General features: G+C 36.1%; 1 pseudogene; it reads left to right on the top strand.

The window, feature by feature from the left end:
* Positions 1-8,864: 8,864 nt before the first annotated feature.
* Positions 8,865-20,956, top strand: LOC109262175 (ubiquitin-conjugating enzyme E2 E1-like; annotated as a pseudogene).
* Positions 20,957-21,115: the final 159 nt, after the last annotated feature.

Here is a 21,115-nt window from a genome sequence, read left to right as displayed (position 1 = left end):
TTGATAGCATTTTTTAGCTCCTCCTGGCTGTTCCTTAGTCCCTTGATCTCTGTAGCAAGAGATTCTCTGCTGCCCTTTATACTGTTTTCAAGCCCAGCGATTAATTTTATGACTATTATTCTAAATTCACTTTCTGTTATATTGTTTAAATCATTTTTGGTCAGTTCGTTAGCTGTTGTTATTTCCTGGATGTTTTTCTGAGGGGAATTATTCCCTTTCATCATTTTGGATAGTCCCTGGAGTGGTGCGGAACTGCAGGGCACTTCCCCTGTGCTGTCTTGAATAACTCGTGTTGGTGGGTGGGACCGCAGTCAGACCTGATGTCTGCTCCCAGCCCACCGCTGGGGCCACAGACTGGTGTGTACCTTCTCTTCCCCTGTCCTAGGGGCAGGATTCACTGTGGGGTGGTGTGGCCTGTCTGGGCTAGTTGCACACTGCCAGGCTTGTGGTGCTGGCTATCTGGGGTATTAGTTGGGGTGGATCAGCAAGGTGCACAGGGGCGGGAGGGACAGGCTCAGCTCGCTTTTCCTTGGGAGATCCACTTCCGGAGGGGCCCTGCAGCACCAGGAGGGAGTCAGACCTGCCGGAGGGATGGATCTGCAGCGTTGGGTGTTTGCGTGTTGCAAGCAAGTTCCCTGGCAGGAACTGGTTCCCTTTGGGATTTTGCCGGGGGATGGGTGAGGGAGATGGCGCTGGCAAGCGCCTTTGTTCCCCGCCTAGCTGAGCTCCCATCCGGGGCTCAACAACTTTCCTTCCCATTGTTCTCCAGCCCTCCCGTTCTCCAAGCAGAGCTATTAGCTTATAACCTTCCAGATGTCAAGTCCCGCTTGCTGTGGGAACACACTCCGTCTGGCCCCTCTGCTTTTGCAAGCCAGACTCGGGGTCTCTGCTTGGCCGGCGGGCCGCTTCTCCGCCCCGGCTCCCTCCTGCCAGTCCGTGTAGTGCGCACCGCCTTTCCTCCCTTCCTACCCTCTTCTGTGGGCCTCTCGTCTGCGCTTGGCTCCGGAGACTCCGTTCTGCTAGTCTTCTGGCGGTTTTCTGGGTTATTTAGGCAGGTGTGGGTGGAATCTAACTGATCAGCAGGACAGCGGTGAGCCCAGCATCCTCCTACGCCGCCATCTTCCCAGGATCCTCCTCATTGTGATTCTTAAAGAATGACATTATATGTGGTAAATATTTATATGATAAATTTAACAAATTTAACACTATTAAGTTTATTAGGTTCCTACTGCTACTGTAACTGATTATGACAAATTTAGTGGTTTAAAAGGTGCACATTTATTCTCTTACAGTTCTGGAGTTTGTAAATTTAAAATGGGATCACCTGGGCAGAATTCCTTCTGGACACATTGGGGGAGAGTCTATTTCCTGTGATTTCCACGTATCAGAGGCTTCCTGTAATTTTGGTTTGCAGCCCCTTCCTCCATCTTGAGTGAGCAATGAGGAATTTCAAAATTCCTTCCTGACTTGCTTCCCTCTCTTCTGTCACTACATCACGTTCTCTCTAACACCTATTGCTCTGCTTTCCTTCTAATAACAACCTTTGTGGTCACATTGGGCCCACCACATATTTCCTTGAAATAATCTTCCCATTGCAAGGTACTTAATTTAATCACATTTACAAAGTCCTTCTGAACTTGAGCATAACATATTCACTAGTTTTGAGGATGAAGATTGAATATCTCTTGGGCCTGCTGTCTACCCCACCACACTTGCTACATCTCCCAGCATTTTGGTGGAAGTAATTCATTCTAAAAACCTTCAGCTGCAAAATTTTATCATATCTCCCAATGTATTGTCATCTCTGGCAATTGTTGACAGGTTAATATATTTGGTCACTCATATATTTATTAATTAATGCATTCAGAATGATTTATGAAGCACTTACTATATAACAAGTTCTGTGTTATGTGCTAGGAACATAATGATAAACCAAACAGACATCATGTTTCATTCAAAAAATATTTCTCAAGACCTTCTTTGTGCCAATCTCTGCTCTGTTGATGGGAAAACAGAAGTGATCAAGAGAATTAAGGGGTTTTTTTTGCCCTCTCATTCCATTACAATGTGGTGTAAAAGATAGATAAAGGTGAAATAAATTAGAAATTTGTCAGAGAATGATGATTTCTATGCAAATAGTTACAATATGATAAGATGTGATAGATATTTACCATATAGCCATTTGTGAGTCAAAGGTAGGGAAGGCTTCTCTCAGCTCGTGACATTTAAGCTACAAAATGGATGATATTAACGACCCATCCATGCAAATATCATGTTTTAAACAGCGGAAATAGCTATTCTAAAACCCTTTAGGGAAAAGAAGTTGGTCTTTTTCCTCCTAAGTGCCGAAGAACATAAAATGTAATATCATTTTAAGTAAATGTGGTAAGGGCAATGAGTGAGGAGGTGTCCAGTGCAGAGGGAGGGACTAACCCCACCTCATTGCCAGGAGCACTCACACCTGTATCCCATTTCAGGGCTGCTCCCTCTGACCTTGTTCCACTCAGCCTCCTCATTGTGCCACCTTCACAACCATTTGATTCTTCTCGTAACCTGCACATAAGGTCTCCAAGCCTGCACAGAAGGTCAACATGATCATCACTCACAAAAAGCATAACTCTCCCATCCACATATCGACTCCTCAGTGGCAATCTGCTGTGTCCCCCAGGCAATGTCCAGACTGCTACTTTCCCCTCCAGCTCATGTTGTTTAACCTTATTATCCCTACTTCATCAGTCTCAATATCCATCACTAAATTCTGGTTTCCTTTACTATTCCAGTTTCCTAAGCCTGTGTTTCATGTCAAATCATGCCTACCCCTATTTATATGTTAAAATCCTAACTTCTCAAACTTCTGAATGTGATCTTATTTGGAAACAGAGTCATAGCAGTGTTAACTAGACAAGATGAAATTGTTAGTTTGTGCCCTAATCCAATGTGACTGTGTCCTTATAAAAATGAGAAACTTGGACACAGAAACATGTACTTTGGGAGAATGTCAAGTGAAGAGAGAGACAGGCACAGAAGGAAGACAATGTGAAGACGCAGAGACAATACCATCCCCAAGCTAAAGATACCCGAGTCTACCAGAGGCTAGAAGGCCTGATAGAAATCCATCCCTAGTGCCTTCAGGGGAGCATGGCCCTGCTGATACTTTGATTTTGAACTTCTATCCTCCAAAACCTAGTGATAATAAATTTCTACTCTTGTCAGCCACTCAGTTTGGGATATTTGTTTTTCAGCAGCCCGAAGAAACTAATATACCATGATATGTCAGTCCAGTGCAGGGACCTACTCAAGATCCTGGACCTTATCAAACTTATACACTTGAACCATATGAAATCTTAAGTTTGAACTTTAACTCTGACTACAACTTCCTATAATTCCAGCATTTTGCTCACCTACTCCCTCTAAATCTTTGCTCTTACCAGACTTGACCCTTCTATATTTGCCTATTGATTTCCTTCCAATGTTTAGTTCCTTCCCTCTACAGTCAACCCCTATAGTCTTTTGTTTTAATCATGCCCTTCCTAATAATTTCAACTTCCTTCTCTTGTTCTCTTTGACAAACTCTAACTCTGAATTAACTTCAGTTTTTGCTTTTAATGCTCCTTTACTTAAACTACTGAGTAGAGTGGGAAGAAAACCTGCATTAGCCTGGATAATTTTTGTTTACAGTTCTTTATTTTAAGAAAAATGCATATATAGTGGGAAGCATAAATTCTACTCATAGAATTTGTTAGGTTTGAAAAGCAAATTCACCCACATGGCCTACATCCCTATTGAAACATACTATATTACAAGACTCCAAAGTTCTCCCTTGTGATACTTTTCTTGTTCTTTTTAAGTTTTATTTATTTGAGAGAGACAGAGATAGCATGAGTGGGGGAGAGTTAGAGGCAGACAGGGAGAGAGAGAGAGAGAGAGAGAGAGAGAGAGAGAGAGAGAGAGAGAGAGAGAATCCTGAGCAGGCTCCACACTACCAGAGCAGAGACCCATGTAGGGCTCAAACTTATGAAACTATGAGATCATGACCTGAGCCAAAACCAGGACTCTGATCCTTAACCGAATGAACCACCTATGCACCCCTCCCTTGTGATACTTCTCATTCAACAACCACAACCTGGTCATGCTGAGGCCAGCAGGATATTGTTATTTTGTGTACAGATTTTTTTCCACAAAGGAAGAGAAATAAAAATCATCCATATTATATATACCAGTAGCTCAATCCTTTTTATGTTGAGTAGCAGTCCTGCTCATAAATATGATTAGTCCACTTTACAATTTATTGTGTCATGTCCAGGTTTGGCTATGATGAACAGATTTTCCATGAACATTCTGTATATACAAGCTCTTACATGGACATATGTTTTCATTATAGTTGAATACATAAGCAGGAGTATAATCGTCTGTGGTGTGGTAAGTGTATTTTTAACTTTATAGAAAATGTCCTTATCTTTTCTGGAAAGGTTGTAGCATTTTACATAACCACTAGTGATAGATACAAGTTAGTTACTCCACATTCTTGCATATGCTTGGTGTTTCCAATACTTATAATTTAGATATGTTGGTGGATACACAGTGATTCTTAATCATAAAACTGAATATTGCCTTCCAGAACAACTGGACTTGCTTGGAAAACACTATGTTTTTATTAATGTGACACTTTATTAATGTCAAAGTAGCACATGCTGCTGTCTACCTCCCACAAAATCCATCCTGCGGAAACTGACTATGAAGAATCAGATGGGACTGGACAGCAAGAATCATGAACTGACAAAAACCTGTGAGAAACTCCATGAAATATCCTTTTTCCAACTAATAATTTAACCCATCTGCATAGAATTTTTCTCCATTTGTACTGTTACAAAAATTGAAGAAATATCTTTCCTGTCTAAGGAAGAATTTGTCTAAGGCAAATTCTTGGACCATCTGTTATGTTTAGTGGTTTCCCCAGAGATATTCTATTCTATATATATATCTATATATGGATATATATCGATATATCCATATATAGATATATATATAGATAGATATGGCATATAATATATGTCATAAAATACTATGCATACATGTATTTATTATTGTTAGCAAAACTTTTCCTTTTGTAGGAAAGAAATATACCTAGCTATTATAGTAAAATGGCAAATAAAGGTGGCATTTGTGTTGTGTGTATGTGTGTTTAAATAAGTAACCAGTGAACTTATCCCTGTCCAGGAAACTGGAGAAAAACATCTTATACCATTTTTATAAGAGAAAAAGGTGTGCTAATTGTTACACACTTGAGATATATTTCCTGTCAATGTTTCTTTGTCATAGTTTTAGGAACTGCTATGCAGTGCAGATCAAGATTTGCTCTCCTCAAGTGATAGATTTATTGGGAAAACGTTTCCTAGTAGCTAACATTCTTTTCTTAAGATCTTTAAAGAATTTTTTTAAGTTTATTCATTATTGAGAGACAGAGGGAGACAGAGCATGAGCATGGGAGGGGCAGAGAGAGAGGGAGTCACAGAATCAAAAGCAGGCTCCAGGCTCTGAGCTGTCAGCACAGAGGTGGACACGGGGCTCAAACTGAACTCACAAACTGCAAGATCACAACTCGATCTGAAGTCGGACACTTAACTGACTGAGCCACCCAGGCGCCCCAAAACCTTTAAACATTAAAGCCACATTTCAGTTTTTCTCACAGGTATTTATTTATGTCAGCAACTTAACTGAAGGTTATAGAATTTTTTATATTAAACACTTTTTATATTATACTTTTTAAGAAAAATTGAAACATAAAATTAGATTTATTCACAAAGTAAAATATTATACATTGATGAAAATGAATGAGGCAGAAACATGGTTAAAAATGGGTAAATCTTACACTTTTATATTAAACACTTTGTTTTAAACTTCTTATCTAGCAACAATAAAAAAATAATTATTTGGCTGTGGTATGTGGTAAGAATGGCCTTTGATCATTACCTACTTCAGGGCAACTGGTAAACTCTAAGCTCCTTTACTTCCTGTTCCAATACACTGTTTAATAGAGTGGACTTAGGATCTATGCTAACTGCTTGAATATTTCATGAAGAGTTTTATGATAGTTTAATGATGGTTTTTGTACTTGCTTATTTGTCTTTTAAGGTGGCTGGTGACACAAGTGGCAAAAAACTGCACAAAGAAGAGAACAACAGGATAAAGGACCTGAAATTGAGACAGGGAACCATCAAAACCCTAGAAGAGAAAGCAGGAAAAAACCTCTCTGACCTCAGACGCAGCAATTTCTTACTTGACACATCTCCAAAGGCAAGGGAATTAAAAGCAAAAATGAACTATTGGGACCTCATGAAGATAAAAAGCTTCTGCACTGCAAAGGAAACAATCAACAAAACTAAAAGGCAACCAACGGAATGGGAAAAGATATTTGCAAATGACATATCAGACAAAGGGCTAATATCCAAAATCTATAAAGAACTCATCAAATTCCACACCCAAAAAACAAATAATCCAGTGAAGTAATGGGCAGAAAACATGAATAGACACTTCTCCAAAGAAGACATCCAGATGGCCAACAGGCACACGAAATGATGTTCAATGTCGCTCCTCATCAGGGAAATACAAATCAAAACCACACTCACACCAGAGTGGCTAAAATGAACAAATCAGGAGACTATAGGTGCTGGCGAGGATGTGGAGAAATGGGAACCCTCTTGCACTGCTTGTGGGAGTGCAAACTGGTGCAGCCACTCTGGAAAACAGTGTGGAGGTTCCTCAAAAAATTAAACATAGACCTACCCTATGACCCAGAAATAGCACTACTAGGAATTTACCCAAGGGATACAGGAGTGCTGATGCATAGGGGCACTTGTACCCCAATGTTTATAGCAGCACTTACAATAGCCAAATTATGGAAAGAGCCTAAATGTCCACCAACTGATGAATGGATAAAGAAATTGTGGTTTATATACACAATGGAGTACTACATGGCAATGAGAAAGAATGAAATATGGCCCTTTGTAGCAATGTGGATGGAACTGGAGAGTGTGATGCTAAGTGAAATAAGCCATACAGAGAAAGACAGATACCATATGTTTTCACTCTTATGTGGATCCTGAGAAACTTAACAGAAACCCATGGGGGAGGGGAAGGAAAAAAAAAAAGTTAGAGAGGGAGAGAGCCAAAGCATAAGAGACTCTTAAAAACTGAGAATAAACTGAAGGTTGATGGGGGATGGAAGGGAGGGGTGGGTAGGTGATGGGCATTGAGGAGGGCACCTGTTGGGGTGTGCACTGGCTGTTGTATGGAAACCAATTTGGCAATAAATTTCATATTTAAAAGAAGAAGAAAGAAGAAGAAGAAGAAGAAGAAGAAGAAGAAGAAGAAGAAGAGAAAGACAAGCAGGACAGAGTTTATTCACTCTCCAAGGGAAGAGAGAGGCCAGACTTCAAGAGAGATGATAGCCAGCCAAGTTTTTGTTTGTTTCTTTGTTTGTTTTTCTTTTAGCTTTTTTTAAGGATGTGAGAGCATTGCTGTGCCCATAGAAGGTGTGGGGAGCAGGTGGATTCTTGGCCGGGTAGGGGAGGAGGTGGCAGGTGTCTCAAAGGGCTCTGTCCACGGCCCATCTGGGATAGGGGCTGTGGTCAGCCTAGAAAATATGTTCAGTAGTTGGGGTCTATTTTTTGAGAATGTAGGGCCCTGTGACCTAGAAAAGCAATGACTTAGGGCCAAGTGCAGATATCTGTGAATTTTGTCTGTAAACTTGATTGGTGAGGGTGGAGGGGGTGCTTTGAATAGATTCCTTTCACTATCTATGTGTCCATGTTTAATTGTGTCCATCTATGTATCTATGTATATATGTGTCTATGTATCTATCTGCCTATCTATCATCTATCATCTATCTATCTTTCTTAATTTTAACATAATCTAATTTGTCATTTCACCCATTACAGTTAGTTATTTTGTCTATCTATCATCTATCTATAATCTCTATTATATCTATCATCTATTTATCTATCATCTATCGATTTATCTGCATTATTCTATAGCAGGCCTAATTGTTTCTAGGGAACTGAATACCAACAGTTAATAGTGAATTCTCTAAGACTCCAAAGGAAACAAATAATGTGATTACAATTCTCTTGGTGCACATTTTTTTTGATGGATAGCTGGAAATATATAAAAGTAAGTTATTTAAACCTAGTACAGCAGAATTCTAAGCCATTGGATAAATTCAGGGGATTTTCATACATTTGGAGTCTTGTAATTTGGGGAAAAAACTCTAAGGAAAATTTACATTTCATCTGCTTTGCTTTTCTTCACTCTCCCTCCAGGAGGAAAAAAAAAATGTGTTTATTTAGACAGTTAATTGAAGAACATTAATTGGGTCACCTTACTAAATGATAGATTTAGCAAGGAATGTAAAAACAAGTTGGCATGCAGCAAACACTTGTTTATCTTTTTCCTAGAACTGACTGAAGTGTAAACTTTTGTGTATTTTTATCTCTATAATAGATATTAGCTGCAATATAGATGCTAAGGAAGGGTCTTCGGTACGAGAGTGCCTGCTGACATGCAGATGGATGATCAAATACTATTTTTGTTCCATTTCCTCATTATAGTTCCATTTTCTCTCAGCAAACAGTATAACTAGATTTATTCAATAATACAGTAATTGCCAGACTAAAAAGAACATCAGAAATACAATCTTTTGCTGTCAACTTCAAAGGGATTCCATGCCTATAGTAATTAAAATTAAAAAGTATCATTATTCAAGGATGTTCTGTTTTTTTTTGAAAAATATTTTACTTCATTAAATTGGAAGTGAGTAGGAGAGGAAAAAACGAGTTGATGTCATTTTCTCAACAGAGTATAACGAAATGGAAAAATCAGGTGTTAAATCCAGTCAAATCAAACATCAGGCTGAGGATATTAAGTTTTCCATTTGTGTATATGCTAAATGCAGGTAATTACTATTCAGCAGCTAATTCTACGTTCTTTAAGCCCTAAATGAAATACGAATATATATTAAATACAAAATTTATCCATGAGAGATGAAGACTGTTAACAAGCAGATACCAGAATATTATCCAAATCCAAATGATTTTAAAATAATTTTCATTTTTTGTAAATGTCCAGATGTTTATATCACTTCATGAACATTATTATAGCATACCCTTGGAGAAATTAAGTAAATATTTATCTAAAGTTCTGGATATATATCTTCTAATATTATTATTTGTTATTATACCAAACAGAATAAAATTATAACACACTTATTGAGTTTGAGAGTCGCTCACATTTTAATATTTACAAAACAAAAACACTTTTTATAATTGGAGATATGTCACAATTTCATTGGGTGCTTTTTATAATATTTTTTTCTACATGCTACAGAAAATAATGATGTCTCTTGGAATCTATATTTTTTAGTTTCATTAAAAATGACATGGATGGGGGCACTTGGGTGGTTCAATCACTTGGGCGTCGACTCTTGATTTCAGCTCAGACATGATTTCATAGTTGCTAGGTTCAAGCCCAGTGTTGGGCTCTGCACTGACAGTGTGGAGCCTGCTTGGTATTTTCTCTCACTTTCTCTGCCCTCTCCTGCTTGAGCTCTCTTTCTCTCAAAATAGAAACATAAAACATTTCTTTAATTAAGAAAAAATGGCATGGATGATAAAAGTAATTATAAGAGAAGGAAAAGTATCTCAGATTTTTAAAAGTTCTATATTTGGTAGCTTGATTCTTTTATCTTGACATATTTTAAAAATATAATTTAAATTTAGTTGATTTATATGAAATTTGTGTTATTTATTTTCTTTAGAGCAGTTTACTTATAATGCAGAGAGAAATCAGCTCTCATGTATTTGTAAACAGGAAAATAATTAATTAGACTATGTAAATTGGCATAGTGTGGATCACACTATGTAATACACAAAAACTTCATAAAATACTTACCTGAAAATAGTATCCGATATAGTAATAAGAAATATAACAAATGGTTTTCTAGTACTATATCAAACTAGTCTCTATGATTTTCAAAATAGTTGGCATAATAATATTCATTATAATAAAATAGATATTATTTAAAGGGTTTACAAACCCGATATGAGCATCTTAAACACATACATGAAATTATAATAATTAGTTAAGATAATAATTTTCTTATCAATTTCTTTTGGTAATATTCTAAATCGATCTGCATTTCCAGCTATTGCATGGAAAAAATATTTTGCATATATCTTGAGAGAAGCTTAAGTAAGGGAGATTAACAGATGTAGAGGACATTTTGTTATGTAATCTAATTATAACTTTGAAAAGGTGATTTGGGATGAGTTTGTTCATAAAACAAATACATATTTTATAATGCAAATGTCAATGGAGATTTATCTAGAAAAATAAAAACTATATAAACAACTATTTTACTTTATGTATAATGCATTGTAAGTTATAATAAAGTATGCTAATTATTAAAATGAACAAATGGTAAATCAACTGTTAATTTAATGGAAGTTTCCTAACACCAGTAAGATATATCTTCCTTCATTTCAAATTGAATTTTCAGAGTCTGACCATAAAACATTTAATTTTACCCCAAATCTTTGAAAGTATAATAAACTTCTCAAGGGCCTCTTTCATTTACCCTATTGATACTGAATCTCCTTTGAAGAACTTATGATACCATCATTCTTATTGATTTTCTCCTTTTCACAATTTTGATGACCAGGTCCTTAATTATCAAGGACTTTGCACATGACTTAGGAATTTTTAACGTTACTTTCTTTGCTCTCTGTAAAACTCAGTCATATGACCCTGTACACTTCTGTAACTTCTAAGCTCTTTATTATACTGTGCCCCAGAGAGGTTAATGGTTTAACTTGCCACAACTACTTAGCGACAGAAATAATATAATTAATAAATAATTATAGAGATATTTACATTAAAGTCAATAAATCTACGTGTGTCAGTTTACTAGAGCTGCCACGGCAAAATGCAATAGACTCTCAAGCTTAAATCACAGAAATCTATGTTCTCACATTTCTGGAGCCTGGAAATCTAAGATCAACATGCAAGAAAATTTGGTTTCTTCTGAATCCTCTCTCCTAGGCTTGTAGGTGGCTGCCCCCTTGCTGCCTTTTCACATGGACAATCCTCTGTGTACATACAGTCCTGGTGTCTCACCTTCTTACAAGAACACCAGTTGTATTGGATTCTAGAAATGCTCTAATGGCTTTATTTTAACTTAATGACCTCTTTAAAGACCTCGTCTGCAAATATGGTTGCATTCTGAGGTACTGGGGTTTAGAGCTTCTATACATATGAATTTTTGATGGGATACAATTCAGTCCAAAACAATATGCAATGCCAATATGTTATTATTATTATTATTATTGTTTATTATGTATTTTATTATTCATCCAACATATTCAGTGCTCATGTTTTATTGTTATTACTGGGGTAGCAGTGAGGATAATACAAGGAAAAATACAAACATAATATGCCACTTTTTTCATAATATAATAAAACTTAATGTATGAAACTCAAATTTCTAATAATATTTAACATAAATAACTAAACTCAATTCCTTGAAGAATTTTTATTTTCCTCATGACTTCTCTCCAATCATAATTTTCTTGCTTCTTCCAATCTCCTTTTCTTGCTCTCACTCTTCTATTTACTATCCAGATGAGATAAGATCTAAGAATCAATGCTAGATGCTATTACCATTTCTACCTTCACTCACTCCTTCGGTGTCTCATGGCTATAAATGGCAATATATGCCATAAACAGGTCTATTAATTACACTCTTTTCTCCAAAATTACTCCTTGTCAAATCTCCATTTCACATGATGGCATTTATTGCTCAAAAACCTTTACTTTTTTCAGACAAAAATATTTATAAAAATCCTTCTTTTTTTCCCTTTTCCCTTAAAATCCATATAAAATTAATCAGTAATCCCTGCCAATACTAACTCCAAAATAGGTCCCAAAACATTCTATATCACCTTTTCTTCATAATAATCACTGCAGCTTAGGGACAAAGCTATAATTGCCCCTAAGTTAGATCCCTTAAATTTCTTAATCTCTCTAATTTCTTAGTGCTCATTATTCAATCAGTCTGTAAAGGAATGTAGAATAACATTTTATACTATTATATATAATATGAACAAGTTATGGACACCTATGTTACAACATAGTGTCTATAGCTACAATTCTGGATAGTACACTTCAAATTTTGTTAAGAGCATAGAGCTCATCTTAAGGGCTCTTACCATATGAAAAAATGTGAACAAAATCACATCAACAGACTAGAGACAAATTTTTGTATGATTTTATCAAAAGAGTCAGAAAAACTTTGACAGCATCCAACACACTTTTATGATAAAAACACTTAGCAAACTAAGAAAGAAGGGAACTTCTTCAACTTGAATATAATTTAAAATTGCACCAAAATCAATAAGATACCTAGAATAAACCTAACCAAAGAGGTGAAAGACCTGTACTCTGAGAACTATAAAAACTTCGATGACAGAAGTTGAAGAAGACACAAAAAAAATGGATATTCCACGCTCATGGGTTGGATGAGCAAACACTGTTAAAATGCCTATACTGCCCAAAGCAATCTACACATTTAATGCAAGTCCTATCAAAATGCCAAAAGCATTTTCCACAGAGCTAGGATAAACAGTCCTAAAATTTACATGGAATAATAAAAGTCCCAAAAAAGCCAAAGCAGGCTGGAAAAAGCAAAGCAAAGCTGGAGGCATCACAATTCCAGATTTCAGGTATATTACAAAGCTGTGCTGATCAGAACAATATGGTACTGGCACAAAAGTAGACACATAGGTCAACGGAACAGAATAGAAAAACCAGAAATGTACCCATAACTACATGGTCAATTAATCTTTGACAGTATAGGAAGAACATCCAATGGGAAGAAGACAGCCTCTTCAACAAATGGTGTTGGAAAAACTGAATGGCAGCATGCAAAGGGATGAAACTGGACCACTTTCTTACACCATACACACACAAAAAAATTGAATATGCGTGAAAGACATAAATGTGAGTCAGGAAACCATCAAAATCCTACAGGGGAACACAGACAGTAACCTCTTTGACCTTGGTTATAGCAACTTCTTACGAGATACAGCTCCTGAGGCAAGGAAAAGCAAAGCAAAAATAATCTATTGGGACATTATCAAGAATAGTATACAAAATGTATAAATAATTTATCAAATGCAACAGCCAAAAACTGAATAACTTGATTAAAAATGAGCAGAAGACATAAATAGACATTTTTCCAAAGAAGATATATGGATAGTCAACAAACACATGAAAAGATGCTCAACATCACTGATCATCAGGAAAATACAAATCAACACTACAATGACATATCATCTCAAACCTTTCAGAATGGCTAAAATCAACACAATAAACAACAGGTGCTGGGAACCCTCTTTGCACAGTTGGTGAGAATGCAAACTGGTGCAGACACTCTGGAAAACAGTAGGAGGATACTCAAAAAGATAAAAATAGAACTACCCTATGATCCAGAAACTGTATTATTAGGTATTTAGTCTATGAATACAGAAATACTAACTCAAAGGGCGACATGCGCCTCGAAGTTTATAGCAACATTATCTACAATAGCCAGATTATTGAAAGAGCCCATGTGTTTACCAACTAATGAGTGGAAAAAGGTACATACACACACACACACACACACACACACACACACACACACACAATGGAATATTACTCAACCATAAAAAGAATGAAATCTAGGGGCGCCTGGGTGGCTCAGTTGGTTAAGCGGCCGACTTCGGCTCAGGTCATGATCTCGCGGTCCGTGAGTTCAAGCCCCGCATCGGGCTCTGTGCTGACAGCTCAGAGCCTGGAGCCTGTTTCAGATTCTGTGTCTCCCTCTCTCTCTGCTCCTCCCCTGCTCATGCTCTCTCTCTCACTCTCTCAAAAATAAACATTAAAAAAGTTAAGAAAAAAATATATAAATAAAAGTGAGAATCTAGATTCTTTCCCCTAAGATCAGCTGCAAGACAAGGATGCCCCCCACCCTCTCCTCTTTGAGCACTCCTATTCAACATCATAGAAGTCTTAGTACAATAGAGCAAGAAAAATATACAAATGTATACAGATTGGTTAAAAAATCATTTTTTCTTTTGGAAATGACCTAATTATTAAGGAATACACCTTATTAAGTAAATCATTAAGAATCAATATCAACAACAACAACCAAAAACTTCTGGAACAAATAAAGCCATTATAGAAAGGCAGAAGGATACAAGGTCAATACAAAATAGTCAACTGCTTTCCTATATACCAGTAATGGACAATTAGAATTAAAAAATTAAAAACACAATACCATTTACATACACATAAAAAACCTGAAATACAAATATAAATCTAATAAAAACCATGTACAAGATCTGTATGAAGAAAACTATAAAACTCTGATGAAAGAATCAAAGATGTAAATAAATGCAAATGATAATAATTAAAAATATTCACATTTATGAATAGAAAAAATAGATATCTTCAAGATGTTAGTTCTTCCCAGTTTGATATACAGATTCAATACCATCCCAATCAAACTTCTAGAAAGTTATTTTCTGAATACCAACAGAGTCTAATGTTTATATAAAATGGCATAAGATCCAGAATAGCCAGCACAATATTAAAGAAGAACAAAGTGAGAGCACTGAAGTACTGAAACTACCTGACTTCAAGACCTCCTGTCAAGTTACAGCAATCAAGAGTGTGGTATTAGTGCAATACAGAAAAAATGATCAGTGGAACAGAATAGAGAGCCCAGAAATACACCTACACAAATACAGCCGACTGATATTTGACAATGGAGGGAAATAATTCAGTGGGGGAAAAAGAAAGTAGTCTTTTTAAGAAATGGCTTTGGAACAACGGAACATCCACATGCAACACAATGAATGGAAACACAGGCTTTACACCTTTCACAAGAATTAACTCAAAATGGATCATAGACTGAAATATAAAACACAAAGATATAAAACTCTTAGAATATAACATAGAAGAAAAACGAGGTAGACATTCTTGGTTTGGCAGTGACAATTAAGATAAAACACTAAAAGCATAACCCATGAAACACAAAATTAATAAATTGGATTTCATTATAGTTAAAATTTTCTGTCTTGTGAAAGGTTCTGTTAGGAGAATGAAGAGATAAAACACATAAGAGGAGAAACATTTAGAAAACACAATTGGCAAAGGATTTATATTCAAAATTTCCAAAACTGTTAAAACTCAGCAATAAGAAATCAAACAGCTTAGGTAATAAATAGGCGAAAGATCCGAAGAGATGTCTTACAAAAAGGTGATATACACATGGCAAATAGGCATTTGAAAAGATGTAAACAACATGTTTAATGCCATTAAGGAATTGCATGTTAACAATCCGATGCTATAGCACAGCTATTAGAATAGCTAGAGTTCAAACTACTGACAACACCAAATGCTTATGAGTGTGGAGCAACAAGAACTCTCGTTTATTGCTGGAGGAAATGAAAAATGGTACAAGCCACTGTGAAAGACAGCCTGGCAGTTTCTTTCAAACTAAACACACCACCTTTATGATCCAGCCATGATATTTACCCAAATGAACAGAAAACGTCTGTCCAAACAAAAACCTCCACATGAGCGTTTGTAGCAGCTTTATTCATAATTCCCAATATTTGGAAGCAACCAAATAGGTGTTTCAGTAGGTGAATAGATAAATAAGCTGTGATGCATTCAGACAATGCCATATTATTCAGCACTAAAAAGAAATGAGCTATCAAGTCACAAAGACATATGGAGGATCCTTAAACGCATATTGCTAAGTAAAAGCGGCCAATTTGAAAAGGTTATGTACTCTATAATTCCAACTATATGATTTTCTGGGAAAGGCGGAACTAACGAGACAATGAAAGGAACAGTAGCTGACCAGGAGTTCAGAAGGAGAGACAGAAGGATGACTAAGTGGAGGACAGTGGATTTGTAGGGCCGTGGAAACGTTCTCGAAGACACTGTAATGGTGGATTTATGTTACACATCTGTCAAAAATATATAAATATGCAACACAAGGAGTTAACCTTAATGTAAAATGTGGACTTCAGTCATAATAAGGTATCAATACTGGCTCATCAGTTGTGAGAAGTATATCACACTAATGCAAGACATTAATAATAAAGGCAACTGTGTACAGAAGGAGAGAGGGTATATTAGAAATCTCTATTTTCACTCATTTTTTTTTTCTGTAAACCTAAAAATTATCTGAAATATAAAATCTATTCAATTAGGCATTTTAAAGTCATGGATAAAAGGGATATAATAAGAAGGTTATGAATCAGAAATAAAACTGATATTTCATGAGACAACTGCCAAGAATTTAATGAAGTAGTTTATCACAATACTAAAATAGAAAAAAAAGGAAAGAAAGAAAGAAGGAGACAATATGAAGCATGGCATTGCACAAGAATGAGTTCCAGTACATAGAGTGTGTTCACTTGTCATGTCTATTTTTCTTCAAAATTTTTACTTTTCTCACCACTGACATATAGATAATGGAAACAAAATAAACATTAAAGTAAGAATTTTCAAAATTACCTAGAGTATTTTTATTTGCATTTTTTAAAAAAAGCTCTCTTCTTGTCTTCCCACTACGCATCTGACCTTTTCTATTTTCAATCAACCTCCTTCATTGTTTTAACCTTCTACATGATGTAAAAAGTTCCTTTTCTTTTCTTTTTAAAGATTGCTGAACTTGCACTTTTCTATGAACATTTATCCAATATTTTCCCATATTGTTCCCTGCCCTCTTTCCAATAGTTTCAACCACCAAGAAATGGAGTCCCTTTATGTCTTTCTGAATGTTGGCTGGCCTTGTTTGACAAAATGCAGAAGTGGTAGTATGCTTCTTCTTAGGCTTAGGCTTTGTACATTCCTACTCCTTCTGTTAAAAATCTAAAACCATGTAAATGAACTTAAGCTAGCATGCTGAAGGGTGAGACCATTGGGCTGTAGCCCAAGTTTTCCAAGGTATCATTTGTGAATGACATTTTTTTAAAGAGCCAGCCATGGCCAATCTACCAGCTGACTGAAATACATGAAGCAAGACCAGCTGAGACTAGTAAGAATGATCCAGTAAGAACCACCTAGATGTTTTGCTAACCTACAAATACACATGAGCTAAATAACTACTTAAATTTCTTTAAGCCACAAAGTTTTAGAATAGTTTGTTACACAACAAAAGTTAACTAAAACAAAAAAACTTCAAAAGACACAAATATAATAATGACCATCAAAACTTTTTTTCTCATGAATTTTCTGGGAAAGGCGAAACTAACGAGACAATGAAATTTTATTTATTTATTATCTCCAACTGGATATCCCACTGGCAACTTAAGCCTTATCAATACTGAAATCATTGCTCCTTTTCCAAATTTTTATATTTTATATTTTTTCTTCGGCCATATTACTTAAAAGTCATACACATTTGAAAAATTATTTTAATTACAATTCTTTATCCTTAATATATCACCAAGTGGATAGTGAGTCACCCCAAATGTCTCATAAACGCATTCTTATTTCCTGTTTATAGTATAATAGTGTTCACTTAGCATATCTTGAACTGTAACATGGATGATATAATCTCTTTTTAACTGCTCTTTTAATTTGCAGGGTTTCTTCAATCCAAATCTTCTAGAAGTATATTTCTGTATTGAAATCATTATTATTTAAATACCTCATAAAATTTATTTTTTCTTGATACTATTTAAGGAAAATTGTATTATATCTGATATATGAAAACAAAATCCACTATCATGAGTTCCTAGACTACTTAGGTTATATTTCAACCTTAGTTTGATCCCTGATTCTCTCATTCTATATTGTAACTACTCCAAGTATACTCATTTATTCCATATCTCCTTGTCTTTGTAAAAGCTGTTTCCTCTGCCTAGAATTCCCTAAATTCAATGTTATCATATGTTGACTGTCCCACTTTTTCTTCAAGTGACAGTTCATGTATTATCACCTGTAACTATAGATGGAACATATTAGATAGAAATAAAAAAAATATGATACCTTAGAGAGTAAACACCATCACTGAGGCAATATTGATTATATCGTGTTTTTTTTTTTAATGCTTATTTTTGAGAGAGAAAGTGTAAGCAGGGTAGAGGCAGAGAGAGAGAGAAAGAGAGAGGAAGAGAAGCTCTGAAGTGGGCTCCACGTCGACAGCAACAAGCCTGATGTGGGGCTTGAACTCACGAACTGTGGGATCATGACCTGAGTCAAAGTCAGACAATCGACTGAGCCACCCAGGCGCCCCTCATTTTTTAAAAATATATTAATTTATTTTGAGAGAGACAGATAGAGACTGAGTGGGGGAGGGATAGAGAGAGAGGAAGAGAGAGAATCCCAAGCAGGTTCTGCAGCTGTTAGTGCAGAACCCTACGTGAGCTTGAGCTCATGACCTGAGAGATCATGACCTGAGCAGAAACTAAGAGTCAGATTTTTAACTGACTGAGCCATCCATGAGCCCCTCTTTCATTATTTTTTTTAAGTCCGTTTCAATCACTCATCCAAAAACATGCCCTGTACTTATCTGAGACTACTATTGTTTTCTCTGATATTATAGTCAAAATATTACCAGCACTTTGTTTTTCCCTAAAGCCTCTACTGGCTTCAAATAGGCCAATATAATATTCATTCTCTCTCTCCCTCTCTTTTTTTTTTTTTTTTTTTAATTTTTTTTTTCAACGTTTTTTATTTATTTTTGGGACAGAGAGAGACAGAGCATGAACGGGGGAGGGGCAGAGAGAGAGGGAGACACAGAATCGGAAACAGGCTCCAGGCTCCGAGCCATCAGCCCAGAGCCTGACGCGGGGCTCGAACTCACGGGCCGCGAGATTGTGACCTGGCTGAAGTCGGACGCTTAACCGACTGCGCCACCCAGGCGCCCCTCTTTTTTTTTTTTTTTTTTTTTTTTTTTTTGAGACATCACCATATTCAGCTCAATTTTAAGCTTTTATAATGCTTTAAAAAAACTATGAGTAAAATTTTCTTTGGGCAAATAGATCTGATATCATTGGATGTACCAAATTCTATCTTCTCTGCCCAATCATGTAGTTAATACATGTCCTACACAGCCCGATGCTTTAAAGAATTACCAGTGTATTTTTTTCCAAAGGTACTGACAAAAATTAAAGCCTGTTTTTTTTTTTTCAGTGTAGTCTTCTTTGAAAAGAGACACTTTCTTTGATAATATTTAACAGTTGTCATTCCATCACACTTTGATATCAATCACTCACTCCACCTTATTGTTAAGTCCCCCCTATAATCAGCAGATGTATCATTTCATAGTGTCCTTGAGCTTCTAATTGACTGTCAGTTCTCAGTTCCATCTTCCTAAATTCTACATTTGGTGACAATGCTTAGAAAACACTCAATTTTACTGATGCTCTTTAGGGATTTTCTGAGATGTGGGAAATTAGGTGATGTCTTTTTTATTCTCAGTTTGTCATTTCTGTGAGTCTAGATTCATCACTGAACTTGTCCAAAAAATAATGCAGTGATAAATGACTAAAGGGACTAAAGTGCTAAAGACTTTAGGGTCTATAGTTCTTCCTATAGTTGATAATAGTTAGTTACAATTCATAAATAATTGTAAACAATTTCAGTATTATCAATGGCAGTAGCCAGTGTGATAAAATCAATTTAGCTAATTATATACATCCACCATTTTCAAAAAACTTGAATAAAAAGCTTTACTGGAAGATATTTATCTTTTATGACTATCATTTTGAGACATTTCTTCTTACAAGAAAATCTCAAGATTGTACTTAGAATTGGCATAATTTTTATTGGAAATTTACATTTTGTTTATAAATTACATTATAATTTTACTTATAATTTACTGGTTTCCATGTCTTAAAATATATTTTTTCCTAACGTATAATTTTTTTATCAAAAGACTTGCAGTTGTGGAACTTAGCAAAAAATTCAATAATTTTCATAGTAAGTATTTTTGTATTTTTAGCATTTGATTTATTAAATAAAATATTTATTGTATAGATTTCCTGATCCTCAAACCACAGTCAAAACTCACTCATTTAGCGATAGCCCCTTACTATCTCTCATGCAATTTAAACTAGTATTTTCTTACTTTAATATTATGCAGTGATATTTACTCAAACATCACTCAGTTTGACTTCTGCTCCTCTCCCACCAACAGAAGGACAGGCCAAACCCAGCCCAAGGAGCAGGAGCATCCCACCAGGGCAGTGGCACAAAGGAGTCAGACACAAAGAGATGGGCTTTTTCTTGGGTGGGGTGTGGGGTTCACTTCGCTGGATGACGTTCGGAAGGACAGCGCTAGCTCCTCCTCATCTTTGTCCTCCAACCAGAAACCAAGAAAGAAACAAACGCCCCCAAGATGAAGGAGAGTAAAATTAGTGTGAGCAAGAATTCTAAACTCCTCAATACTAACGCAAAGAGGATTCAGAAGGAACTGGCAAACATCACTTTAGATTCTCCACCTAACTGTAGTGTTGGTCCCAAAGTTGGTGACATCTATGAATGGAGATCCACCATGCTGGGGCCTCCAGGATCTGTATTTGAGGGTGGTATACTCCTCCTTTATACCACTTTTATACCAGAATACCCCTTTCAACCTCCAAAGGTTACATTTTGGACGATAATCTCTCACTGTAATATTAACAGTCAAGGACTTATTTGCTTGGACATATTAAGAAGATAATTGGAGTGCAGCACTAACCTTTTCTAAAGTTCCCCTTTCTATCTTCTCCCTTCTTAACAGACTGTAATCCTGCTGACCCTTTGGTGCATAGTGTTGCCATTGAGTATATGACCAACAGAGCAGAACATGATAGAATGGCCAGACAGTGGACCAAGAGATATGCTACATAAATTGGGTTTTCACAATTCTTATGTTGTTTGTCAGAGAGAACTACTTGTGATTTTGAAGGGGTGGGGGAGGGCGGGAGTTGGTAAAAAGTAGGGTATTTCTATAACAGATTTTATTCAGTTTATTTCCTAAGATTTTGTTGTAACTTAAGGTATCCTGCTACACTAT

The sequence above is a fragment of the Panthera pardus genome, unplaced genomic scaffold (genome assembly GCF_024362965.1).
Source record: "Panthera pardus isolate Hobbes unplaced genomic scaffold, ASM2436296v1 HiC_scaffold_13, whole genome shotgun sequence".
NCBI classification, from domain to species: Eukaryota; Metazoa; Chordata; class Mammalia; order Carnivora; family Felidae; genus Panthera; species Panthera pardus.
This window is presented reverse-complemented; position numbering and strand designations above follow the sequence as displayed.